At 37.8% G+C, this 27,851-nt stretch overlaps 1 long non-coding RNA gene across 1 annotated transcript in view; it reads left to right on the forward strand.

Annotated features, from left to right (window-relative positions):
• LOC106886974 overlaps window positions 1-27,851 on the forward strand; it is a 67,076-nt gene that overhangs the window by 37,316 nt on the left and 1,909 nt on the right. The window lies entirely within an intron of this gene.

Raw genomic sequence — 27,851 nt, forward strand, 5'->3', positions numbered from 1 at the left:
TATAAAATGACCAAACCATGTTTCTAGTTAAAAAGAGAACATTCTGTGCTCTCAAAAGCTGTGCAATCCCCCATAAAATTTAAGTTGTATACATTTGAATGCTTGAATGATTTAATTAGTAGCCATACTAAAATAAGGAAAAGTCCTGTGTGATTGATGAGTTAATATTTTATATCTTTATTGTCTTTTTTAAGAGTAGGAATTGGAAAGTGTTATTTAAAGGAAAAATTGATGCATTTGAAGGGGACAGGTGTGTGTCATTGCAATTTCAATGTCATTTTATTCAACTTTCTTAGCATTTCTTAGGAAACTGTAGAATAACACTGCTTTTTGTCGAATGTTATAGTAAATTATATTGTTTTGGTGGTTTCCCTCCAACATAATGTGCTTAAAATAGGAATTTTGTCCCCACAACCACTTCAAAATTCAGAACTGCACTGTTGTTGTGATATCACAAATTTTTTACCGTGAACCAATGAAAGAAAATTCTCTGGACATGTTGAATACTGAAGATTCAGAGCTTTTAAAGTGTTTTAAATGTATAAATACACTTGTTTGAATAACACTGTAATCATTTGATACAATTGAAAGGCTGATGAATTAGATTTCTTGACCCTTACTCTGATTTTTATGGTCACTTTCATTGTGCACCTGGCAGCTGCGGTAGATTTAGTAAATATATTTATACAGTTTTTTAGAAGAAAATGTTGTGTTTTTAGAGGAAAATGTACAGTGATGTTGAAGAAAGTGAAGGTTTGTTGTTAAAGTGATTTTCCTTTCCCTTTTTCATGCAGGGCTGAAGGGCAAGGTGGGTGGGCTGTGTCTTGGTACCATTTCTCATCAGCAGCACATTCATGTACAGGGAGTGATGGTGGCAGTTATCTAAGTAAAAGGAGAGTAGTTTTGACAGTCCCCTTAAACCTGAGTCTCATAAGAGGCATATCCCCTTCTTTAATTAGAAGTAAAATAGAAATACATAGACTTACGTGTATTAATTTCCTTTGCCAATCCTGTGGCGAATCAATTAATCATGTTTTAATAGTGTAAGCCTAGAGGCTAACAGAGCTGTTCTCTCTGAATGGCTGCATTGCCAACTCGGTTCAGATACAGATGAAAAGCTGTGCCAGTCTCTCTCTCTTGGATAAAAAGAATGAGTTCAACAACCAACCAACTCGTTACATTCCCACAGAAAAAAACCACGTATATATGTTCTGGAGCATTTTAGGGTAAAATATCATGACGTGATGGTAGCATATGAACGTGAATCCCTTACATATTTGTGGTGTTTTCTTAGTGCTGTGTTAAAGCTATAAAAGCTGTGTAAAGCATTGTGATTCTCAACTAAAGAAGGATTAAGATAGGTATACCCATTAGTCTGTTCCTGAGCTATTAGACATTCAGTGCTTGCAGTTTGTCTGGATGGTGCACAGATGTTTTGCCATTAGTAATGCACAACTGAGGTATAGTGTTTTGTTTTAAAGGAAAAAATGTGTCCCATGCTTAAGTCAGCTGCCATTAGTCATAAGTATGGTACAGGCAGCTTAAAAGGTTTATAGCATTCCGTGTTAAAATCACTGAATTATTCTTGGAAAATCTGGGAGCACTATCTGCATTATTTCATATATGAGCAAAGGGAACGTTTCTTAATTTTTATGAACACAATTGGCAGCTGATACTATCTTTTGTTTCTTGAGTTAGCTTCCTTCCTTGATCTTTGGATAAAACCTTTCCCAACAAGTCCCGTTGCTGCTTCAAGTTAGTAGGAAAAGAGATTTTTTTTAAAACCCGAAGCTATAAACTTCAGCAGAGCGTCCAATCCATCCTTATGCTGTTTTATTAGACTGAGGTGTTGGCTTTTTAAACAAGGTATGATGTAACATGTTCTGAAAGAGCTGAATAGAAAGTAATTCCATGTCAAAGCTTGTAATAACGCTCATGTGATATTTTCTCCATCTGCTATTATTAGAAGGCTGTTAAACAGCTGCATTTCCGTCACCAGCATCTCTCATTTGAGCAAATAACTCAATCATTGTGTAGAATAAGCACTGGCAAGAAACAGAAAGATGATCTGCACTCTTAGAGAACAAGAGAAAACTTTAGGGAAAATACACATTTGTATATCTGTCCAGATGTATAAATGCAAAGGTTTTATGCTTGTGAAAAGGCTGTGCATTCTTTTTTTAAACTTCGTAGGCATTTACAGTATTTTCCCTCTGTTCTGTGTAGATGCTGGCTTGAACCCATTTAACAGAAGAATTGTGTCAGGCAGTTGTTGCTAGAAATAAGTTGTTCTTCCTGACACACTGTTAATTGGAAAAAATATACAGTTACCCACATAGAGTGGATAGGACTGTATATTTACTCTTGAACACTAAATTTTTTTGTTTAACTTCTGAAGAGCTTACCACTCAGAAAAGTCACTGGAAATTTCCATGCTGTATGAACCTAGCAGACTGTTTTCTGATGAAAAATCGTAGGTGATAACTTACTAGTTATTCCGTATCATAGACAAATAATCCCCCTTTGTACCAGAAGTTGTAGGATTGTGATGTTGTCAGCGGTTGATTTTAAACCTGCAGCTACAGTGAGATCAGGATGTTCATTTTTTGCAACCCCACAAAGGCTACACAGCATACTTTAACAAAGAGAAGAAAATATATTAGGTCATCTGTGTCATCCATCCCCTGGTAGATGGGGCTGATCCCTCGGTGCATTTGTTAGTACTTTATTCTGGTTTTAAAACTCCTGAACAGTCGTGGTTTTCACACTTTTGGAGCCTTTTCCTTTACACTCCTGTTCAAAGGACCTCACAGGATATTTGTTGCACCCCTCCTCTTTGTTTTCTTTGAGTGGCAACAGAGAGTTGTGACAGATTACACATCTAGAATTGCTAGGCGTTTAGAATATTTTCTGGACCTAAATCAGATTCATTGTAGGAAGGGCTGAAATTTGATTACTTGGCTGAAATTTGGTGATTTGGCCCATAATCCAACTCCTTGTGGGTACCAACCATCAGTTCCATTTATCAAAACAGAGGAGTTGAGTCACCTGTCGAGATCATTTGGCACTCAGGAGATTTGTTTGATTTTCCTTTTTATGCTTCTACAAGTAATTATTATGATTACTGTAGTTCCCATGAATATTTCATAACAAAAGTGCTAAGCCACACGCCTAAAAAGCCCTAGAGTCTAACTGTGTTAAAAGTGAATTAATAATGAAGGGAGAAGAGAACATAATACCTTTGACTACTGAAGTGATTCCTCTGTAAAATAAACTGGGAAATACAGTGAGCATGGAAATGCTCTGGAGTTAGGAATTCATATTTTCCGTCTAATCTCCCCACATGACTGTTTTATGTAATCTGCTTAATAACAAAACATAAAGGTCGCAAGATGGCTGGAAAATGCTGTCATGCAGTTCTGCTTCTGAAGTCAAAATTTATTTATGTATGTTTAAGCTGTAAATGGCCTTATGGAATGAGGGCTCCTCTTAGAAGAGCGTTATTAATTTAAAAATGAATTAGGTCTGTTTAAAATTTCCACAAATCCAAGACATTTTTCTTTATTTAACCTTTTCACAGTCCCTGCCCTTCTTTAAAGTACATTCAGTCCTATATCATCTGTTATGCGGGAAGGTATTTAATACATGACTTGGCATCATTTGCATTATACAAGAAGATTAACTTTACAAGCTCTGCTATTAATCTGAGTAGCTCTACATATTGACCTATGAAAGAACATAATTAAGTTAGCTTAATTAAGTTAATTAATTGTTACACTCTGATGAACTTACTATTGAGAGGAAATTAAAGGCAAATAGAAAATGGCATTCATTGGTTTGAAATCATATTTTAAAGGATTTTACAAAGATACATTATATTTAGATGAGGAAAATATCTATTGTGTAATAACCAAAGCAGAGGCAATTAAAAATGTCAAAAGCTAAGAATCCCTGCAGTATTTGCTCTTATGGTGCAGCCATATTTCCACAAGCCATTAAAAAAAACATACTAGAAATTTAGAAAATAGCTATTGTGGGGTTTTTTTTCCCCAATACCCAAATAATTGAATTCATAATTTGACACCACCGTCTAAACCTGAACTACAGAGAAAAGCACACTGTAAAAGTTTGGGAAGTGTTATAATCTGATACCATGCTCTCCTTTTGCGGGGAGAAAAGGGCAAAAGGATGGAAAGACAAGGGGCAGCAAGCAGTACCTGACAAACGTCCGTACTCGCCCGTCAGCCTAAAAATGTCTTTCTCGAGCAGCGAGGGAGGGGGAAAGGGGCCACTTCTGGAATTTTCTCCAGCAGCTGAACCTCAGGTGTCTTCATCAGCCTCCATGTGCACCGATGTGTTCCCTGGCAATCAGCAGCTCCAAGTAGCCGTCATTAATAACAAGTAAGAGAAAAATGGCCAAACATACACAAACACGCCACAGTAAATGCTGCCAAATGAGCAGTTTATTAATCTGTGAGATTCATTAATTTTACTGTGGCTTTGGTTTGAAATTAATTGGTCTGAACAACTATCTCTACTAATTTTTTTCCCCCAGATATATGGGTTTTCTGGATGGCATCCACAGTGATTTTAGGATTTCATGCTTTCTCTCTTTGATAAAAAAAATATTATTTTAACTCAAGTGAAAACGTTATTTTCCCTGAGGTATTATTCTTTGGCATTTCCAGATCACATGAAAAGGTCATTGATCTGTGGATACATTCTCTGGAAAAATAGCAGCATTGAAAACGGGAAGCCAGTGGCATTTAGAATCACTTGTGTACAAATTTCTATTCATATTCTGAATGCAGATAAGTTGAAAATTCATTTCTTCAAAGAGGAAAGAAAAATGTTTTTCCTTGAATCATACTGGGTTCTTTTCCATTTAAAAAAAAAAAATATCTGAAACATTATTTAAAATGGATAGGATCAGAAGAAACAATTAAATTACAGCTACTGTATATTTAATAAGGCATGTTCTTCTTTAACACCTTGCCCATGAAAAAAATAGTTTTAATTTTTGTAAATTCAATTTGAAATGAACATGTTGTTATATTTGGCCACTTCAAAGTGTTATAGAGTGTTAAAAAAACAGCTATTTTCTAAGAAGAATGGCTTTGATTTCAGCTTAAACGACCTGCTTTAAATCTTTAATTTTATTTTTTTGTTGTTGTTGGGTTATTTTGGCTAGAGGAAGAGAGTGGAAAATAGAATGAAAAATCAGAATTAAGCAAGCTTTAGGTGGGAAAATAGCAGCAAGTTGTGTCTGTGTGCACATGTGATACATGATGGAAATTCTTTCCCGGAGGAAGGTAAACATGACTCCTTTCTTTAATATGTTATGTTCACACTCTCAGTGGTCTTTTTATCTTTCTTTTTGGAGGGATTTGTTATCTTCTCTCTTATCTGTAATATTTGAATGAAAAATTAAGCAAATACGGTCACTGGTCATTGTAGGCAGTGTAAATACTAGACTTCACATTGCACTATGTGAACAAAGCAATGACCCTTTTTTTAGGTGATATATAATGTCAGAAATTTTCCGGTTTATTTTAATGTGACAGGTTAAAAATATCATCAGAACCCTTTTGAGTTATTATAGTCTAGATTTGGGATAATGAAGCTTGAGCAGAGTTGAGAATTTCAATGTCATCTCATGTAGTGAAGATAAGCAGAGGTCAGTCGGTAGTCATTAATAACGGAGGGTTATATAGATTTTTCCTTACCCACTTGTTTCAGGGTTGTCTCTGAACCGCTGTGCAATCCCAAGAGTGTTGCGATGCTGCTTCATCAAGGGATTGTTTCTGTAAATTTCTCTCACTGTTAAGCAGAATATTTAGCTGTTGAAGAGTTTAAATTACCAAAATATTTTAGCACAGTAGGAGCAGTGATGTGTTATTTATTAGAATAGCTCTTTTTGCTATTAATGTGTACTTTTGTGACAGTCATATATACATTAATCTACCTTAATTAACAGTAAATTAAAACTAAATTTATGTTAATGCCAAGTACGTATTTTCTGAAGACTGTGAAGTAGATTAACACGCGCTATTATCTTTGATAGCCCTCATTGACCTGCTAAATCCTTCTTAAGTGGACAGTTTTCCTTTAATTAATTTTTTATTTTTTCAAAGTGTTTACTCAGCTATCTTAGTCTCCCAAAACATCTAGATTAGCTGGAATGCCCAGATCTATGTATTCTATGCTAAAGTTAGGGGCTTTGTTTTAGAAACTGTGAAAAAGTTACTGAAAATCCAGTTCAATTCAGAGGGACTTGGACTTTCACGAGGAGTGTCTCTGGGCAGTTAGTTACCCTGTATCCAGTCCTGGTGTGTTTTACTCTGGTACGATTCTTCTTCAAATTGCTTGAAGTCAGCACAGGAAATTAGCACACACCTTCTGTCAATGAAGGTACTTTTGTGTCCTCTCGTAAGGACTGCTTTGCAATTATTCTGTATTCTCCATATGCACAAAAGGGCTATGAGGATGATGAGGGGCCTAGAACATCCCTCTTACAAGGGAAGACTGAGGGACTTGGGTCTTTTTAGTCTGGAGGAAAGAAGGCTGAGGGGGGGATCTCATCAGTGCTTATAAATACTGAAAGGGTGGGTGTCAGGAGGATGGGGCCAGTCTTTTTTCAGTGGTGCCCAGGGACAGGACAAGAGGGAACGGGCACAAACTGGAACATGGAAATTTCCACCTAAACATGTGGAGGAACTTGTTTGCTGTGAGGGTGGCAGAGCCCTGGCAGAGGCTGCCCAGAGAGGTGGTGGAGTCTCCGTCTCTGGAGACATTCAAACCCAGCTGGACACGTTCCTGTGGGACCTGCTCTGGGTGACCCTGCTCTGGCAGGGGGTTGGACTGGGGGGTCTCCAGAGGTCCCTTCTGACCCCATAGCATTCTGTGATTCTGTGTATTGGCCAGTTCTTCTGTATTTATTCATTCAAAAGAAGCACTTTTTCCTTATTTAATAGCTCTCCTCTCAGTTTACCCCGCAAGAGTAGGCTTGTCATGTTTGAGTCATTCAGGAGATTAAATTTGGTCAGAGACTTAAATGAAGAGCTACTGCTTAATGTAAAAATGAAAATCCTGCTCTTCCTTCTGCAAATTGGGATCAATTACTAATTTGTAAGATTTTCAGACAGGTGATTAGTTGCACAAAATTTAGACTTTGATTTGGAATCAAGATCTGCAGGCGTTGGAATGCACAGAAGGTGGTACATATGTGCTTGCATCCTTGTGATGGGTTTTTTGTGATCTTTTTTAGAAGAAATCTTTTCAGGCTATTAGTGCACAGAGGTGTAACTTTGCTTGTTGGAAAACTGGCCCTGTTGGTTTGGATTCAACAGAAGAGGGGAAACCATGTTCTAATCTAGGACTCTAACCTGAGCATCCTCTTTCCAAAAACAGAGTAAGTTTAAGTAGTAGGTTTTGATTTGGCATAGGTTTGCAACTGAAATTCAAAAATGAGCAGTCAGGGTAGAAAGTTGCCTTAAATCTCTACAACTGAATGACAATAGAATTGTTCCCTGTATGTTTTCCAAACCTTTGATTGTTCTTGACTCTGGTTTTCTCCAGATTTTTTACAGACTTTTTGCATATGGGCATATGGGTAAACTCAATTAATCCAATATTGGTCACACAGAGTGGGTATTATGAAGAGAATATCTATAGTTTAGGAGGATAAAGGCAGGCCTTTAAAAAATACCTTCTTAGTGAAGTGTGAAAAATTAAAAAAAAAGTCAAGAATAAGGGTGTATTTGCTCTAATGTAGCTGTGGATCTTGGAGGTATAATACTCAGAATGGAAGATAAGGTATGAAAAAGTAGGAAGTATGAAGAAAAAGAACATAAAGGAGCAGAGAACTTTTTCTGCATTTTTGATGCTTATTTTTATTCTCATTTTCTGACAGTCTTTATTTATATTGTTAGCTCTGGGAAAAAGATCTCAGTAAGTCAGCATTTACAAATGGAGTCACCCATAGAATATAATTTGTGTGTGTGCATGCTGTGCAAAATTTTAGATGTTTATTTCTGAAAAATGTTGCTTGTTTTAACAGCCTCTTTATAGTTTCAAGGGTGGTGTGTGAAATGGGGATAGAGGCAAAAATGATGCAGTGTCATTCAGCGCCTGTAGATAATCCAAAAGGCACCATTGTTCATATTTTTGCCTGATAAGCAGCAGGGTAAAAATAACCCCGTTTCGAAGTCATGTTGTTACTTGAGGAAGCTTTCAGTGTCTGTAGAGGCACCAAGTTATTCAGAAAGGGGAAGCAAAAAACCAAACCCAACCTCAGTTCCTGTAAGAAGGATTGAGGAGAGGAAACATCCTTCTTCACAGCAATTTACACCCTGCAAAATCTCTCCTTAGGCCAAGGAGGACACGTTTTATCCCTCCATCCCTTCCTCAAGGTCTCATGTAGAAACACTGAACACTTTGAAAAAATTTAAAAATAAACTTTTATTTGAATTATTTTGTCTGAGATCAAAAGGGGGAAGAATTTATAGCGGTGTTTAAAATAATATTCTTTAGTAATAACATTTAATTTGGGAAACTAATAGGGATAAATTCGTTCTGATCTTGCCTTCATATTGCAGTCTTCCCTGGGCATCTGCCTGTGGCCATTGAAGGCACCAAGAAACTGGGCTGGATAAATATCTCTTCTTACCCAATGAGGCTCCTTATTTCTTTACAGCAAAAATTAACCTGCCAGTGTCAAAAATTATAACTTTTCAGATGCAGTATTCCATAGGTGGTGTGGTTTCTGTTCTTTTTTATTCTGCTAAGTTACCATCTGTTTTTATTTCACTCTTTAATACAAATGCATCACATTGAGATGAGGGCTTAGCCAATTTTTCCAGAGTATTATAACTTTAGAACTTCCTGATTTTTATTTACTGAATTAATACTAGTTGAATTTAAATCAGTATGCATTTTAATTTGCATTTAATAAGCAAGGGGCCTTTATGTTACAGTCTGTGAAGCTCCCATAACATAAATTAGCAAATAATTCTGTTCAATTATTGTAGTTTTCTCATGGCAATCTTACCCCAAGAGCTTGTCATTTTGAGTATTTATTTTTAACTCCGTAATCTGTATTGTGAATACATTTCGATCTGGCAGGCAGGGATATATGGTTAAAAGCACTGAATCAAAAAAAAAAAAAGAAAAAGCCCAAATCCTTAGTTCCGAGACGTACCATTTCTAGTGTAAAACCAGATGTTGTAGATAAAAGTTTATCTAAAAATCAAGTCATATTAGTTCTGTTTACTGCATTTTGGCTGGGGTTTGCACTTAATGGGAGGGGTCTGTGCTTTTAAAAGGAAAGACTGATAATTTATAAAACTGACAATATTGTTTCAAATTTTCAAGCAGAAATTTCACTGCTTTTGTCCTACAGAGTGTATTATTTAGCAGTTTATAACAGCCTTGACTTCTCTGTGTAATATGGAAATTAAGTTTAAGTTTAGAAACAAGATTAAAGACAGTGAACAGATCACTTAATAGAACAAATGGGTTCCTTATTAATTGGTAAGCTTAAGCTAGAGAAGTATTGCACATGTAAACTGGGAAAATGGAAGGCTGTTTGCATAAGTATTTTTCCCTTAAAGCATGTCATTAACAGACTTTAGCAAATCAGACCAAGGCTCTGTATCAAGCAGCTTCATCATCCATGTGGTCCTGAAGTGAATGTCATCAGAAATCACTGGTCTTAAACGGTTATCGGCTCAATATGATAAAATGACTGCATTTATATTTACCCAATAACCTCAAATCCTCATATTAAAAGGTGGCAAATTTTTTTGCCCTTTGCTGTTCTAAGTGTGACACATGTAACAATTATTCATCTTTCCATAATGGATCATTTTTATCAGAGTCCTGCATCTCTTCTGTATATATAGAATAAATATTTATGTTTTCTCATTTTTCTGAACTAGAAGATACTGATAGAATAGGTTTGAAGTGTCAACTATAATTCATTGCCTGCAAAGAAAAGCTTTATACTGATACTGTGTGAAAGGAAAAGAATATCTAAATCATTTCAGCAGTGAGCTTATAACCAAGATAATATCAGCATTTTCCTTCTTGAAAATATATCTGCCATAAATTAAAGGAGGTCTTCAGTATTTTATTAAAATGCTTCTGACAAGTTTAACCCCATCTTCAACAGGAATGTATGTCTGAATACGAAAACCTTTTCTTGAAAAAGGAAAGTGAAGGTCAAGTGAAAGTTAAAACAAGCTGGTGGTAAACTTCAGAATAATTCTGCAGACATTTTGTTTAGAGCACATTAGCAAACTATGGTGCTTATTTAGTGTCAATCTAAAGGTACATATTTTACTCTTATAGAAGTTTAAGATGTACATAGCACTTTGCTATTTTGTGCAATAGTAATACAGTCGTGCTTATTTAGAATCAATCTAAAAGTACATATTTTATTGTTATGGAAGTTTAAGATGTACTTTGCTATTTTGTGCAATAGTAATACAGTTCGCAAAAACCCCCACAAAATACATGTATACTGAGTGTATTTGAATGAAGTCTAAATTTAGTTAAAATTAGCCTTAGCAGTAAGTGTAATAGAGGAGAGGTGCACGGTATATAATTGGGTTTAAATATATACATAGCAAAGTAATTGGGATAATAAGAATATAATTAGAATTCAAAATATGTTTGTAATGCAGCATTTTATACACAAATGCTATGGTTCGTTTTGTTGTCACGTTTTCAGCTGTGCTTCCAGTTTCTTTAACAAGAAAATGCAGGAAAGGCTTGGTACCATTTATAATGAAGTAATAGCAGAAGAGAAAAGTTGTACGTGATGAAACCCCACACCTGTTTTGCAGAAATCATAGCTGTCCCATTAGTATTTTTTTAAAACTGTTTGATTTGAAGTACATTAAAGGGAAGGATTTTAAAGGAATTTAAAATTGAAATGGCAAGTTTCTTTCAAGACTGATCATGCAGTATTAAACAAGTTATATTGCCTTATCAAAGTAATTAATTTTTGTTTCACATTAATGACATTCTTAGATGCTAATGCAGTTTGACAACACCAAATACCGTAAGATGACTTGCCTTATTTATGTCACCAGCAGGGACAAATGCATAGCTTTACAATAACAACCTTCCTAACATATTGACATTCTTATCGTGCCAAAGATGCTAATGCAGTTTGACAACACCAAATACCGTAAGATGACTTGCCTTATTTATGTCACCAGCAGGGACAAATGCATAGCTTTACAATAACAACCTTCCTAACATACTAATTGCTTCCAAAATGAAGGACTGCTTCTGTGTTTTTGACGTGGAAAGGAAGGATTCATTCTCACATTGTTTTTTAGTGTCTGATTTTTTAAAGAGAGCAATTATCTATTTTCTAAACTGAAAAACTGAAATTCTGGGTATACTGATAAAATTATATTTACAGAATTTTCCTATTAAATACATGAAATACATCTTAGAAAGTCTTCCAGCTTGTTTCAGCAACAGTGTGATGTCATACCAATGAGTGACTGAAGTTAAATTTATTGCAGGAAAAAAAACCTACTCAGGGTTCAAAGTAAAATTCTCATATACACCAGAAACACCTGAGGCTTCGTTTCAGCTTTCTGCTTATTTGAAAAAAAAGCTGTTCCAGCCTGTGATGGACACTTTGGGAAAAGTCCATCAGACAAAACCTGTTTTAGGCCACCATTACATACAGTTGCATATAGCAGAGGCTTTTCTCACTCTGGAAAAGCTGCAGTATCTTCTGTTCTAAGAAGGTGGGTTCACTGGATTAACTGATTGCGTTCCCAGTCAGCTTTTTGTGCTTTGAAACAGAAGTACTGATAAATACTTGGTTGTCTCCATCCCTTCCTGGACCATGGTGACCTGCCTACGTTGCAGAGCAGGTATGATGCCTTCATGGCAGCTTGAGTAACCACGCTGGCTCCTACCTCCTTTTCAAGCACACAGTGATACTTCTGAGGCAAGCACACTCTGGTAGACTTCCATTGGCTGGTGGTGAGAATTTGCATCTTTCACAATGCTCTGTGAGAACCTTTGCTTCACATCCTCCAGCACCAGAAAACATCAGTTAGGAAACCTACCATTGGTCAGAAGTCAAGTCAGATTGCTCTGTTCATGATAGCTTCCCAGCCAGCTCTAAGTGTGGGGCTTAGAAATTTCAGCAAATCAACAGTTTTGTGTTTGAAAGTGGCATTTCAGTGGAGGCAGTCAGGAGGAACATACCTAGGGGTTTCTTAGACCACGTACGCTTGAGCATGTCTCTCAGAGTATGAAAAACATTGTCACCTGCAGAATATCTACTGCTGGATTTTGCATGGCTTGGTAGATCACTGGTTCATAAACGTTAATGTGGAAAGCAGGAGAATAATGCACAAACCAAGCTAGTGAGGAGATCTGGCCTTTCATATCTTCAGACAGGCATGACATTTTGTTGTCAATTGACCCTTCTTATCCGTATATGAAATCATATGCCCTGAGGAAAGGAAATTCAATTATGCATTTAGCATTTTTGGATTAGCGAGGAATAAGCATCTGGCGTGGTGAAAGCAGGATGGTTTTATCTATAAAAGTTAGTTACGAAAATTATCTCAGTTGATATAAATATGATTACAACGTGCTGTATTCCTCTGAAAATCTGTAACACTTGAGACAAAAGCCGCTATTATCACTGTTAGAATCTTAATATTTTTTCAGAGTCATGAAACATTAATGTGATGGGAGTTGGAGTTCTAAAATATTAAAAAGTTTGGCTTATGAAAGTGATGGTAGAAATCTGTCACTGTGTCCAGAAAGGATTTAGGGGCAAGGGCTGACCTAACAGGTGACCAGCAAATAGAGTACAATGTGATTTGAGGTCTCTGTTCCACCTCATCCCAACCCCACTAAATTTTTTCAGGTTTTGACAGTTCTTTTGAGATGAAAAGTCTGGAAGCTTAACTTTCCAGGTAGAGAAGAAAAATAAAATAAAATACTGGGATGAGTAGTGACTGGATGCTGTTAAGCAAGGGTTAGTGGTTTAGTCATGGACTAGTTCTCCTCCCCAAGCAGAGAAGGACTGAAGTCTGGCAACGGCTGTTATGGGCGATGGAATAGACGGGTGGACTCTCATTTAAAATAAACAAAAAAGCCAAACACCTAGTCGGTTGGAAAATTAACTTCTGTGTTATATCCTTTTAACTAAAATGTTTAATTTTTAGACTTCCAGTCATTCTTGGTGAGGTGGATAAAGCGTGTTGCTCAACAGAATAGACCTGAGGTTAAATATCACTTCATATAGTCCCTGTCAGAAAACAGGACTCCTGGCTTAAAGGAGAATGAGTTGAAAATTGCATTTATCAGTGAAATATTCGATGCCTATGTCAACCATTACAAAACGGACAGCACCGGTGGTGGTTTTCTGGTTGGAACACATTGCTGTAGTTGCCAAACGTGTTTCTAATTTTTCAGAGAAAGAGACTGGCGCCTGTTTCAGTTTTCCCTCTTGGATTCCCTTAAATGTCAGATTAGAGGAAAAACTATGATTCAGAATTTTAAAAAAACCAAAACAACTGCCAGCTATTTCCTTTCTAGGAAAACCTCCTCAGTCTCCCCACCTTGAACATATCTATAAGTGGTAAACTGTTATTTCTGCCTTATCCTAAGAGAAGATACTCTTTTAAGGAAGTAGACAGCGAACAGCAACAAAGAAAGAAGAGCTTGTGACTAAAGGAAAGGACACCAAGAATATTTCAAGTGTTATCCTAAGGATCTTCAGAAACTTTGCTGGTTAAAAAGATGAGAATTTTGTGAAGTAGACTGAAAGCTGGAAGGCAACAACCCTGAATATGGTGAAAGGAGGCGGTATCTCTGTGCATAGATACTAGTGTGGGTAGGATGAATCATAGAACGGTTCAGGTTGGAAAGGACCTTAAAGATCATCCAGTTCCAACCCCCTGCCCTGGGCAGGGACACCTCCCACCAGACCAGGGTGCTCCAAGCCCCCTCCAACCTGGCCTTGAACCCCTCCAGGGATGGGGCAGCCACAGCTTCTCTGGGCAACCTGTTCCAGGGTCTCATCATCCTCACAGCAAATAATTCCTTCCTAAGATCTAATCTAATCCTAGATCTCCCCTCTTTCAGTTTAAAATGGTTCCCCCTCATCCTATCACTCCACTCCCTGACAAAGAGTCCCTCCCCATTTTTCTTGTAGCCCCCTTTAGGCACTGGAAGGCCATTATAAGGTCTCCCTGGAGCCTTCTCTTCAGGCTGAACAACCCCAACTCTCTCAGCCTGTCCTCACAGCAGAGGGGCTCCAGCCCTTGCAGCACCTACGAAAAGGTATGTGGCACTGAATATTGTGATGGGAATATGGAATATTGTGATGGGAATATTTTAGTGGTATGGTTAAGATTGCTGGGATGGTTTTTTTTAATTTAAATCTCATTGTGCTGGCCGTAAGTTGGACATCACATCCACAAGCAGTGAGCAGCACCGTTGTCTTGCCTTTGTGTCACCAGTGGACCCAGAGCTTCTGCCAGGGAGATGTGGTTACGCTGGTTTTCTGGCCCTTTTTGGCCAGGGCATGTAGGTGCCAAGCTGGAGTCCACAAGTGTCCATCGTTTTCAGGATGTTGTCCAAGTTGTTACCTGTGGTTGATCAGTCTAAGAAAGGAAAAACAAAAGTAGCAGTGTCGATTGACTAGGAAAGTATTTTATTTATTTTTCCGTGGCAGTAAAATATGAGTGAGGGTGATTAATATGAATAATTCCAGAACTGGTTCCTGTCTGCTGTGGGGCGGCTGTTTAAGGTACACATGGGTGCTTTGGCCTGTAGAAAATAGGAGGTAATACCTGCTAACGAGGATGCTCTTGCTGAACAGGGTGGCTTATACATTTACAGGCTGCACCAGCAAAGTACCTAATGCTGTAATGACCTACAAATCCCAGCTATTCAAGTTGGGATAAGTTTTATAATCAATTATTGTAGCTTTCAGTTGAAAGCCTGCTGCACTTCTCTTTGTCAGCCTCTTGCCTGCCTTGTGGAGTCACATCTTGACGTGTGATAATTACATCAGGTCTAGCTAGAGCTGAGCACTGGTTTGTAGGGTTAAACTTCTCGGTTAATGAGGAGCTGGCTGTGTGGGACTGGATTACTGCCTGGATTAGATTTCTAACCCATTTCATTTCCAGGCACCCTCTTTCAGTATTTTCCCTCCACTTTAGTCTACATTAAGGTGGAAATTGGATTAAAAAGACAAAGCGTGAAGTCATTTTGCTGAAGCAAACAGAGTGCTAGTGCCAAATTTGGTATAAAAGGATGCTGCTGAAAGGACCGCGGGTCTCTCTTCTAATCCACAGAGAATCCCCCCGCCTCTGAGTTTAAGGACTTCATTTCCAGATACAATGCACAGGGCGTACATAAACCCCTGCTAAACGGTTCATTTTGTACATTCATCTCTTGTTTGTTTATGGTATTAAAAATGTTGTTTCCAGCCTGGAACAATCCGATTCATGCAGAAATCACTTTGTAAATGTAAATACCGTATTAGTGACAGCTCTGTTCAGAGCCAGTATTTTAACCTGTTGGGCAGTATCAATAGTTCTCCTCCTGCAATTAATGTTTTAAATATAAAAAAGAAAATTCTGCTTTTTGTTTTTCTCAGTGAAATAAAGATGTGACCTGCTCTGGGTGGACCTGCTCTGGGGGAGGGGGTTGGACTAGATGGTCTCCAGAGGTCCCTTCCAACCCCATAGCATTCTGTGATTATGTGATTTTCAAGAGGAAAAATTGATTGTTATAGAGAGGAGCAATGCTTAGTACACCTGAAAATGTTGTGTTACCAGGGCAAATGAGTGATTGCTGTTCTTGGATGAAGGCGATGTTGAGTGTGAAACTTCCATTATCCACTGAGTAAACAGCAGAGTTTGAATTGTAAATGCCAGATAGGACATAAACAATATATTTTAAAAAATCCAAAATCAGGAGCTAAATATACAAAAGTATGTGCACCAAAAGGGGTAATTCTGGGCCACAACCTTAAAATTTGTCACTGCCTGATTCGAGACAACTTAAATATGAAAGTATATTCACATAGAAAAGACAGACTTAACTCAGGCTGCCCACTGCAGCTTTCACAGAGGGGATATTCGCTACCACTTAAATGCTCTTAGGATATGATGATCTTCCTTGGAGAGCAGGGACTTCTCCTTCTGAAAAAGAGGAATAGACACATGAATTTCATTTGATCCTGATGTACTAGCGCTGATTTGGGAGTTACTTCCTTATTTCATTATGTTTTAAAAATTGGCTCTGTTCTCTTTTCATCATTCCAAACCAGACACCTTTTCTGTGCATCGACTTCTGATTGCTCTCAAAGCATCTTTCCAATTAAATAATTTCCTGATGAAAAACAAGTTTATGGGAAGCAGAACTGTTTTTCAAAGGCTTTATAGCTTGCCACATATTATACCTTATTGTGTATCATAAAATTCCTGCTATTAATGGTTGTTTACTTTTCCAAGAGACAAAAAATATGCATCAGAATTTAGAACCAGCCAATTTCTTGCAATAACTGCACTCATTTTATGTCTTCTTGGCTGGTTTCAGAAAGAACAGGTGATGTTCTGCAGTAGAAATGTTAATGCTTTTAAAGCCTTCTGTGCTTTCTGAATGTAATAACAATGACAGCACTTAGCACTTAGATAAATCTTTTCATGCATAGAGTTCCATCCTGACATTGAAAGTAGTATTATTCACATTTTACGGATAAGTTCTTTAATGTAGCAGCAAGTTCAATTTCCACGCCCTCCAGGCTGAATATGTATTATGGCAGGGGGACAGATGTCAGAGATTTTAGCCAGGAAATTCCTCATCTGAGTCTCAGACCTTGCATTACTATGGATACGTGCATTAACTTGATCCTGGTTTCTCTTAGTGACCCTCCTCTAGGTTATAAATCCCATTACGTACCACTCCTCCGTTTCTGCCTCTCCTCCAATGACACTTTCCAGCCCATTATCCAAAGGGTTTCTTGGCTTTCTCCACAAACTCTGCTTCATACGGGGAGATCTCACCTGGATCTCCATTCCATTTTTCCCCTACATACAGCAGAGCCCTCAAGGCTCAGGAGTGTTTTGATCAAATACCTGCAACAACTCTCTGATTTTTTATGTTTGGCCTGTCTAGTCAGTACATTTGTTTTATAAAGAAACGTAGAACACTTCTGTATGAAGTAGCTTTATATACATTTTGATGATAATCGCTTTTTAATCATTCTTCATATTTGGCACAAAAATGTGATTGAGGTTTGTGCCCATTATCCTGACCCACTTAGCTTTTATGATATTTTTTTTCTTGTCCTTCTTTCATTTTTTTTCCATAACTGATTTTAGACTCTGCCAAGATCAGACTCTCCAGATGTGTTTGTACACTGTGTGGCATGATATGACTTGGCCAAGATTTGGGTTATTAATTAGTATTATAGTTAAATAAATATAATATTGCTGTATTATCATTTATCAAAATGAACAGCAAAATCTTGAAAGGAGCTAGAGACTGTTCTATACCTAGGTCTTAAAAGGCATCATTTTGGGGGTTTTGAGTGGACAACAGACGCAGTAGCTCTCAAAATTCTACACGTTTTCCTTTTCTGAGAACTTAGCTCCCGAAAGATTTCCTTGAATTTAAATGAATTGAAAATTCTTCAGCCCACTTCAAGTCAGAAAAGATTAGTGCCAGTAACTGTCACTGACGAGAATACAGACAAAGGGAAGCACCAATTAATACAGGAAGAGTAAGATCCTTGATTTCTTGTCTACTAAAATAACCAGCATTTTCTGTATTTTCTTCATAGTCTTCATGGACTTAATAATCATATTTTAAAATTATGTTGACAGATGAGGCAGATGAGGGAGTATTGGTATGTGTTTGTATCTAAATTTAAACGCTGATTTAAATGGCAGTGATACAGACTTCTCTAGTTCTTGATGTGTTGCATTTTCTAAGGTATATATAGATGAGAGGAAGCAGGCAAAATGAGTTGTATCAAATGTTAAGTAGTATTTACCACAGGAGAACATGAGCCTGATTTTTCTACATAACTTTTTTTTTTTCCTACCTGTGTTGTTTTGTGAGTAAAGGAGACATATGATGATTATCTTAAATCATCAGTAAACAGAAAAAAAATCAAATTTTTACTGGTAGTTAACTCTTAGAATCGTGATATCCGATTTTTACACTGAAAGGGTTATTAAGCATTGGAACAGGCTGCCCGGGGCAGTGGTTGAGTCGCCATCCCTGGAGGTATTTAAAAGATCGTTTGTCATAGTGCTTCGTGACATGGGTTAGTGATGGTTTTTGTCAGTGTTGGGTTAATGGTTGGACTCTATGATCTGAAAGGTCCCTTCCAACCTGGGCAATTCTATGATTCTAAATGCCATGCTCGATCTGCTGAAATTCAGCATTGCATTCTGGAGAAGCCTTGTTCTACAGCATATTTCATACATATCTCCAGTAAATAGTACTGTTTGGTGATCAGATAGACGAGTTGAATATTAACGGTGCACGTGTACATGTTTGCAAGTGGTGGCCCTTAATGGTTTTGAAGAGTATTATGTCCTGGAAGTGCTGTGATATAACATAATCGGAGACAAAAAAACCTTCTGAGTGAGTAGTCTTCTGAGGAATGGAGGTTAGTGAGCTTCAAAAGGAGCTTCAATGAATTATATTAAGTGGCATCAGTGTTTTAAGGAAAAAGTAGATGAATAACGATTTATAGTGTGAGTTCTGTAATGAGCTCTTCTACCATAAATATGCAAAACACTAATTAGTTATAGCCAAATTTCGCTAGCTTTGGGAATCTTTTAGAATATAGCTTTTCAGTAATTGAATCACATCAAAGTATATTTTTCTCTTGCTCTTCTAAGAAAGTTATGTGTGATTTGTTGGAGGGCGGGCAGAGGTAGGAACCAAGCTGTTGACAAACTGAAGGATGACTTTGATGTAGAATAGTGAAACAGTCACTTCTCCATTTATCAGAAGGAAATGCCCCATGCAACTGTAAGGAGCCCTGTTTGTGGTGCCTGCTTGCCTGCACCGAGGTGAGGTCTGTCAATTAATTTGATTATAAGTTTCTGAAAGAAACTAATTTATTTTATTTTTTTTTTTTTTTTTTTTTACAAAGTGTATAAATTCTGTTAAAGAGAAAGTTTTGGAAGGATATCGGAGTGCGTTTGGAGGCAGATGCTGCTTTTACAGGGCAGGTTTGTGCAAAGTAGATGATAGTATTACCTTAAATGGTTGGACATTGCATTATTTCCAGTTGAAAGAGTTTCATCAGATTCTGACTTAAAAATATTACAGTGGAGCAACATAGCTATCATGACAAATTACCAAAATATCCCTCAGTGTATCCACTGAATTAAATAACATTTGTTTTTAAAACCTCACTTGAAAAACTAAAGATCAGCAAAGGTTGAAGAGAATTCATTCTGCTGTTAAACCTCATGTATTCATTTTTAATTTAGAAGCTGATCAGCTTTTAACTATTGAAACCAATCACAATTTTGAGTCAAAACTGACTATGTATTTATTACCAAAACACCCTTGATGCTTCGAATGCAACAGAATTATCTATTGTATGAATCAGGACTGTTCTGGCATCATTACAAGGTCAAAACAGTAAGTGCCATCTTCAAATACAGAAATAAATTCAAACTATAAAACCAAACAAATCTAGAAATTGTGCTTTGCCATCAAACCAACTGAATTCCAGCTTCTAAAGCCATCGATTTCTGGTCTTGTTTGATTACAGATCCATAGCCAAATGTTTGGGTTATATTGTTATATTAAAAGTATGATTATACAGCTTGTATAGGAGTGATTTTGACTTCTGGAAAGGGCTGTGGTGCTAGTGTTAATTTAGATTAAATTGATGATAACAGTAGGGAAGGTGTTGGTCTTCCACGAGGGATTACTGTTAGCATGAAGATGTGGATCTGGTCCCAGCCTAGAATGCTCTTTTGGGGATCTTGTTTAATGGATGTTGAAATCATTGAAAGGTTTGTCTAGTTAAAGTTGTTGGATTCTGAGTTTAAATGTCAGTGTGTGCTTTGGGGAACCTACTGAAAGGAACTGTGGGTATTTTTGAAAAGCAAAAGTCTCTTCTATCTCTGATTTCTTCACCAGTAGCACAGATTCTATTTGCTGTCAGTTTGTCCTCCATCTACTTCTACAGCTTTGTCCATTTCTATGAGTTTTGTTTGCAACTTCATGGACTGTGGCTAAATGCAGGCATTCAGTATTACAACAAATATAAAGCCATTTTTACAGCACTTGCTTATATCACATTTTGGAAAATAGGTGGCTAAAATAAAGGCCTTTGCTGTGTTGCTCAGACTCCTCTGTCATCGTATTAACTCCATGGAAAGATCCATTTTTATGCCTTGAACCTGAACGGCATTTCATGGCTGTACTCAGGTGAAATGTTCTGATGAAGTATAAAAGAAAGGAGAAAAAAAGCTTTCTGAATTGTTAGTTGTCACATTATAGCAACATTTTCATGAATTCCCAAGTTATTAAATTTATAATACTGCAGCAGACTTTTTTTTCTAATTAAATGTGCATTTTCTTTTGTCATAAGGAAAGAAAAAAACTTGGGTTATGCTTTTTACAGTAATTTAATTAAGCATTTCCTGTAAGTTCATTACAGTATCTATCATGGCTCACTAAAGTTGGTATTCAGTATAGAATGGTAGATTAATTGCCCTTTGTCTTAAATGAAATAAGAATCCTAAATATGCAGAGTCATGAAATTTAATTGTGTTCCTCAATTGCATATTCAATGCTTTGGAAACCTGAATCAAGAAATAGTGAAGAAGAGGGCCAAAGGTTGTTAAATGTAGCGAGTAACACAGATTTTGAACTTTACTTAATGAACCGAGTGTTTATTACTATGAAATAAATGCACCATTTAAAGAATTATGGTGGAAATGTAAAACATTAAAACTCTAATTAATTTTGGTCAGAAGCATGCAATGCGCTCATTTTTCCTAAAACATTTTCATTAGGGTCTAGGTTTTCTCTGTTATTGAGATAAATTTATTCCTTTCACATGGTAGGGCTCTCTTTTTCCACTAAAAACGTGTATCTCATTGATGTTTGGAGTGATGTCTTTCAGCTGCCTTCGACTGCAGGCAGCATCTCTTGATTCTAGCTTATAGAAGTGATTTTATATCACTCAGTGGTGCCTACTTTTCTATTTGATGTTATTAATCATTTTGGAAATAAAGAAGAAATTTGGAAATTTCTTTATTCTTCTTCACAACAGGCTGTCTGTAGCCAAACTTATTTGTGAAAGCAGTTAAAGCATGAAAAAAAATCTTTGGCTATCATTTAGTAACTACCAAGGTGCATGTATAGCCTAAGAATTGAGCAGTTAAAAACTAGCCTCTTATTTATTTTTTAATTAAAGAGTACTTAGAAATAAAATGGTTTAAAGGAGCTATTAGTTTCTTATTGTTGGCCCGAGCACCTTTTGTTCTCCTGTAGCTATTGCAAGAAGCAGCCATTTTATTTTTCAGTATTAAGAACAGAAACATGAAGAAGTTCTGCTTCTTATAATTTAGTAAATGTATAGTGTAAAATTGGTGGGAGTAGAACCATGAATATTTAACATCATCTTGATTTGATTAGAATATGCATTTCTAGGCTGTGGAATATGACTCTGTAGTACTATATGAATATATATGAGGTGGAACTTTCTGTTTTTGTAGAATTCTATGATTCTATAATTCATAAAAATAATGGTTGTATTGCCACACAAGTAGAAAATGCTATTGTGGTTTCCGTATGTATGTTTATAGATGCACAGAAGTAAGTATTATAATTGAGTGACAAACTTCTCTTAGAAGGGTTTTTAATCGGGACAGTGTCAGACTTAAAGGCTTGAAAACGTGTCCTCTCTGAGACTGGGGTGGGAATTAAGGAGACCCTTCCCATGCAGGCAGGGTACAATCCCTTTGCAGTTGCTTTTCATCTGTTTCTTAGTTCTTATTTCAGTTTGTGACGCCTGAGCATTTATAGATGCAGTCTAAAGTTCATGAACCTAAACCTTTACAGACTCAAATTGTTCAAGAGGAAACGTTTCCCTCTGCTTTCTTCAAGGAGAACCAGCTGAACTTGTAAAACAATGGTTGGGTTTGAAGCACCACCTGCCCTGAAGAGCATCCCAACTGCAGTGGCAGTCGGCCAAAAGGGCCACTCAGTGGAATGGCTGCCTCCTGAAAGGGAGAGAAAACAGATGGAGGGTTTGAAATCTGGCATGAAACTCCACTTCTGTGCTAAGCGTTAAATGAGATTTGACTGTAAGGGCCCTTGCGATGGTACATTTATCTGTATCATCAGAATTAGAAACAAGGAAATAGAAAATACAGAACACTGGCAAACATTTCAAAAAGACTTAAAAGTTCTTGTACCAGTGCAAGTTAAAGGGAAGAGTTTATGATAAACACGCAGCTGCTTGTGGCGGTGGCATGAAAACAGTTCTCCTGGTCTTGCATTGCCATCTAGAGCAGGACACCACGTACTGCATTGCGGGGGGACCTCCAACACCTCCACGCTGAGCAAAATGGGGTGGAGAGCTGCTTCCAGTTAATTGATGTCACGTTTACTTACATTATAACGCTTAGTTCATTCATAGCCTCCATTTTTCTATTTTTTTTTTATTTTTTTTAATGTACCAGCTCAGCAGAGATTTCATGGTAGGAGCGTGGAGTGCTCTGACAGTCAGAATTAAGGGAGATGCGCCTTACAAGGTAGGACTGTCAGCTTGCCAGTGGTCCCAGAGGGGGCATTTTCTTGATGGCTGCTTTAGAATCCTTCGCGAAGCAAATGTCAAACTTGTCGAGGCTGTCACTGTGAAAATGATCCATGTAGCAAGGGTCTCCTTTTCTTGGGGAAACAAACAGCTGCCTTATCGCTGCCGAGCTGCGGTGACAGAAAACTGTCATCTAGCACGAGAAATTTATATTTGCTTCTCATATCCATCGGTAAAGAACTGCTCCGGTTGCACTCTGTATTTTTGCAGCACTCTTCATTATAAGTGTTGTCAGTTACACGTTTGAAGACGATCTCGTCGGCTTTGGAAGAAAAATAACTTTTGAATTTTAGTGCTGGATGCTCACCTTTTGCTGGTTTAACCGAGAGACTGATTGAACTCCCAATTTTTAGCCCTGAAACGCCTTTTCCTCCAAATTTGGTCTGTGACATTAGAAAGCCAGACTTTAACGTGCAGGAAGAAAAGCTCTCATAGTTTCTGAAGTCCCCTTTTCCTGATACATTTTTGAAGAGCATTAAAAGTATTTTTATCTACTTCCAATTGCTGCTTTCCCAGCTGGAATCTGTGAGGCAGGAGATGAAATACCAGCTGGACACCCTCAGTGGAGCTCAGTGTTGTAGTCATATTTCAGGTCTTTTTGGGTTAAGATACTATGAAAAGTAGTAATATCTGAATTTGGTCCTTTGTGTTTTTGAGATGGTATTTCTAGATTATGTGAGAGCATAGAGAGCCCTTAAGTCGTTCCTCAGTATAGTAAGATATTTATGTGTTTTGTGTTCTTTCTTGTTATTCAGGTGTTCATTTGCATGGTACTGTAATATGGAGCTCTTTATTAAGTTTAGGATGCGGGTTACAGTGTGCAAAGCACACAACAGCAAGTTTATTTCATGAAGTGTCCCTTTGCAGTGCAGATTTATAAATTACAGGTGCGTGTAATGCACAAATCTGTGAACTGGTGCATTTCCTAGTACAGTTAATTGAGATGCGGTCTGTTCTACATACAGAGTAGTGTCAGATTCCCTGTAGACTTAAGAATTGTCTAATTCACTGTCATCTTCCAGGTTTCATATCATTAACCGATGGAATAAAATGGAATTTTCAGATATTTTGTGTGAAATTGGTTGGAGGCGGGGGGAAAGAGGAAAAAAGACACCCAAAACCCTATTTCTTGGTGCTTTTTTTCGTGCCAGAATTTGTCTACAGGGGAATATTCTGGAATAATTACTACAAAATTAACTTTCCACGTGGGACCTGTTATTCTCTGCTCAGAGCATCGTTTGTAGTTGACCTTAAGCATGCTTTCAGAGGGGCTGAAGTTATGGGACAGTCTCTCTGAACTGTCAGATCAAAATTTTCAGAAGTAGGATCTTAAAAATCAGCTTCTTACCTTTATTCTTTTGGCAGCTAAAGACAGCTAAATATCAAAGTACCCCCATTAACTTCAGCAAAGAAACTGAATGCTCAATATTTTAATAATAATTCACAAGACTTATTTAGGTGGCAGATTGTAGCGTCTCAGTTTTAAAGTCTTGTCCCTGTTCTGTTACTGTGACCCATAAATTCTCTTCTATCAAGCTCAGACTAAGTAGTTTGGAGGAAAAGATGTCCATAGGACATTTGAAGAGCATCCAAAGGACCCTTTAATCTAATGCCTTGTTTCCATCAGGGAAAAGGAGGGATGCCTGGGGACAAGATGTAGGAAAAAAGATGATGTGGAAGGTCCATCAGTTCATCAGCATCATCAGGATGGTGAGGAGGTGTCCAGGCATCAGTGGCTTAAGGGGCTCCTGAGCTGACATTTCAGTTCAGGGTGTTGGGTTTAACAGCACTTTATAAGCCCTTTGTACTTTTCCTTATCACTGTTGGTTTTGTAAATCTGAAAGAACGACAATTCCAGCCTAGGAAACTTCATTCATTTCAATATGAAAATAATCTTTGGGCTGTTAAATGCACTTTTTTAGTGGGAATAGTAATAGTCTTGAGGGATTCACTTCCCGTTGCTGCTCTTACAAGTGGCCAGATGTGTGCTGAGACACCTTTTAGGTGAGTGTGTTCAAAATTCACTGTAGAATATTTGAGTCTATGGCTGCCTGTAGTCAGAAAAGAGGAGTTTGAGGAGTTTGATGTGTGACTTTTGCTTGCAAAAACTGCTTTGGTCATTGAGCATTTTAACACCAAAATGGCTGTTCTCTGTCTCAGGATTTTTAGGACAGAAAGCACTGGACGGTAGAGGCATAGGCAGCTGGAAGCAAAACAAATAACATAAAATAGAGATGTGTGGTATTAGTGGATATAATTTGAACTGTATTTCTGTGCCACAGAAACTGGAATTCTGTATTTCATCTGCTGTGTAGCCACTGGTAACAGCAACTTTACACACTGCCATCATGGACTGTTCTTTAACAGATAACAGGAAAATAAAAGGTTTTCATTTGCTATCCATCAGAATTAAAAGCATTGTAATGATGGTAATGATAGGTGGTAATTAGTAAAACAAATATATTAAATATGTTTAATCTGCAGTCTGTTTGGCATAATTTCATGATAATTAGGCTATATAGGCTATTTAGCTGAAAATTCAAACATTATTAATGACATTAGAAACTCCAACCAATTCAGTATTCCACACGCAATCATTGGGATGCCTCTTGGGCTTTTTTTTAAAAAAAAAGAAAGATAAAATATTTCATAGAAATTTTGCATTGTCAGCAAGCCGAAATAATAGCGAGTCTTCACATCTTGGCTAATATGTGTGCTCTGAATTGTGAGTTCAAATCTTTCCCAAGTGTATTGGAAGTGATATTGTACTTCTTATAGGAGCTCATTCCTCAAAATTTTCTGATGATTTTCAGTCATTTTGGTACATTTGCCATTCTCAGGCTGCTGCTGTTGCTCTTTTTTTTTTTTTTTTTTTTTTCTGGCAGAAAGATGCCTGGGTGCCAGAACTGGTTGGTTCATACTTTCCTGGGTCCCCCGTCAATCATTTTTGTGGTCTCTCCTGTGCTGGCCCGGTGGCAGCGCACAGGTCTGGGAACTCATCCGGCCAAAGGCTTTTCTGACAAAGGAGAAGGTTTTTTTTTCCCCCTTGATAATTCATACTGTGAGAAGGATCAACCATCACTGCTCTGCGTTTCGCACAGCAGTCACCACACTTAGATTTCTGTTCCAATAACGAAATGTGAGTTTCTCTTCTTGGAAAACGCAGTAAAACACAATTGGGATGTGCTGCGGGGAGCGTGTTTTAATACCATATTCTTCAGGAAGATTTTGTGCATAAAAATATCAAAATAACAAAAAGCAACAGACTTGTCAGGGATCTGGATGGCTTGTATGAGGAAATCTGCCTGCAAGAGTCCAATTCATGCTCTGCTGGTGGATTTTACCTGTTTGATTATGTTTTGCCTGATTGAAGCAACGGGAGATGAACGGAGCAAAGAGTATTGGTGTGGCAGAATATCCCAGAGAGGATGCTTCTCTCCTGAGTGTTCCCCCAGAGCAGATCCTGGGCTTGCTGCAGCCCCTCAGCCGGCAGTTCTGCATCCCCAAAACCCCCTGTCACTGCAGCTGCTGCTGGAGCCTCGGAAACCTGCCAGGGAGCAAGCGCGACCTCCCCAGCGCAGAATTAAAGCATGTCAAGTCTACACAAAGCCAGAAGATTCCCTTACAAAACATCTTTTGCTGGATAAAAACCTTTTTGTCCACAAAAAAAAAAAAAAAAAAAATAGACTTAGGAAGCTTGGCGTTCAGCCTTGAGCCCAATATCCCTTCACCCTCTTGGAGTCCTCAGGGAAGGTATGGCCCTGTAGTCCCTGCCTGGGAAAACAAGGATTTTGTAAGGTTTATATCCTCTGTATGAGGGAGTACAGGTCAGGATGCTGGAATAACGGCAGGTTGTGTGCTGGGGGGGTGGATTAGTTGGCACTGAGGTCAGTAGAGACGCAACTTCTGTGGGGAAGGATCTTCAGAAACGTGCGGATTTGCTGTTCTTTTATTAACAGGTCCTTCAGGCTGGATATTAGGAAAAAATTTTTCACTGAAAGGGTTATCAGGCATTGGAATGGGCTGCCCAGGGAGGTGGTTGAGGCACCATCCCTGGAGGTGTTCAAAAGACGGGTTGATGTAGTGCTGGGAGGTCTGGGTTAGTGATGATGCTCCTTGTTTGTTGTGTGGGTGTCTATTTTTGTCAGTTAGGTTGACGGTTGGACAAGATGATCTTTAAGGTCCCTTCCAACCTAGAAGATTCTGTGATTCTGTGATTCATGACAGAACCTGGCTGTTTAGCAGCCAGAAGTCTCTTGGGGTGGCTTTTTTATTCGGTGATATTCTTTGACGCCCGTGAGCAGCACATCTAAGCTTAGTTACACATTGCTCCTTTGTTGCTTCCCGTACTGCCTTGCCTTTATTTTCTTTAGAAGTTTGTGTGTCCACTGTACATTGCACTCTCTTGAATATCTGCTCCACTTGTAATTTCAAGGAATCAACAATCTTTGGTTTCACACACATAGACGTGTTTCCTCACCTGAACTGAAAGAGCCACAGAGCTCACTGCATGTTTTGAAGGTAATCGAAGAGATGACAGTCCGGAAAGATAAGGGAAAAAAAGCTTTTAGCCTTTAGCGGTCAGTCATGTAAATATTTCTCAGTGCCTACCCTGTGCCCAGAAGGAAGAGGAATTTAGAAGCAGAATGGTTTGGAGTGTATGTTTCTTTAATACAACAACTAGATTCCCCGTTGTATTTTAGTGTTGCGTAACATAGTACAAGACCAGATTTTTTAAATGAGATTTTCCATTGCTATTCTACGTTGTGATGCCCATGCGAGCTTCCTATATATTTTTTACTTTGCTCTTTATTACAAAATATGCTTTGATGGTGAAAGAAGGACTAGGATGCAAGAAGATAAAGGCATTTTCCCATAAAAATGAAGGTGCTGTTTCCAAGCAGGGAACTGCACCCTGGGTTCCTAGGTCCCACCTGATGTCCCTGACTTTTCCTTTCTCTCAACTGTTGACTTGTGATGA

This window comes from Calidris pugnax, unplaced genomic scaffold (genome assembly GCF_001431845.1).
Source record: "Calidris pugnax isolate Ruff unplaced genomic scaffold, ASM143184v1 scaffold76, whole genome shotgun sequence".
Classification (NCBI taxonomy): Eukaryota; Metazoa; Chordata; class Aves; order Charadriiformes; family Scolopacidae; genus Calidris; species Calidris pugnax.